We start from the raw sequence: 557 nt of genomic DNA on the forward strand, positions 1-557 counted from the left end.
AAGATAAATTATGGACATCATTTCAACATAGCAGAAATAATTCTAAATATTATGAAATTCATGGCCATCATAATGATGTCGACCAAAAAATTATTAGAAAAAAAGTGGTTGAATTTAAGCTTTGGGAGATTGCATTTGAACATCATCTATGAGACCAACCTATTTGTGCACCTAAGCACTTACACATCATGATCTAATCCAACACCATAAAAACAGAGACATAAGCAATAGTACTTGTAGAATTTTCGCTACTTTGTTGCAAAATTTTGATGGATTCTACTCATGTTAAGATGTGATTTTTTTTCTTTAAAATGAGATAAACTTCATGCCATGTGCATGTATTAGTTATCTTCTGATTTAGTGGTAACAGTTGCATTCGTTTGTCGCTCAAACAAACAATTTAATAAAGATGTTAATTAATTGCTTATCTTTGCACCCCCACGTAAGGTTGTCTAAAGTGACCAGATCAAAGTATAATTAAACTTTACATAGAAAATGAAGGAAAAAAGGCAAAAATAGGTTGATGCCAATAGAATGCTAACATGTAGGGGTGTAAA

This window comes from Phalaenopsis equestris, unplaced genomic scaffold (genome assembly GCF_001263595.1).
Source record: "Phalaenopsis equestris unplaced genomic scaffold, ASM126359v1 Scaffold000055, whole genome shotgun sequence".
Lineage (NCBI taxonomy): Eukaryota > Viridiplantae > Streptophyta > Magnoliopsida > Asparagales > Orchidaceae > Phalaenopsis > Phalaenopsis equestris.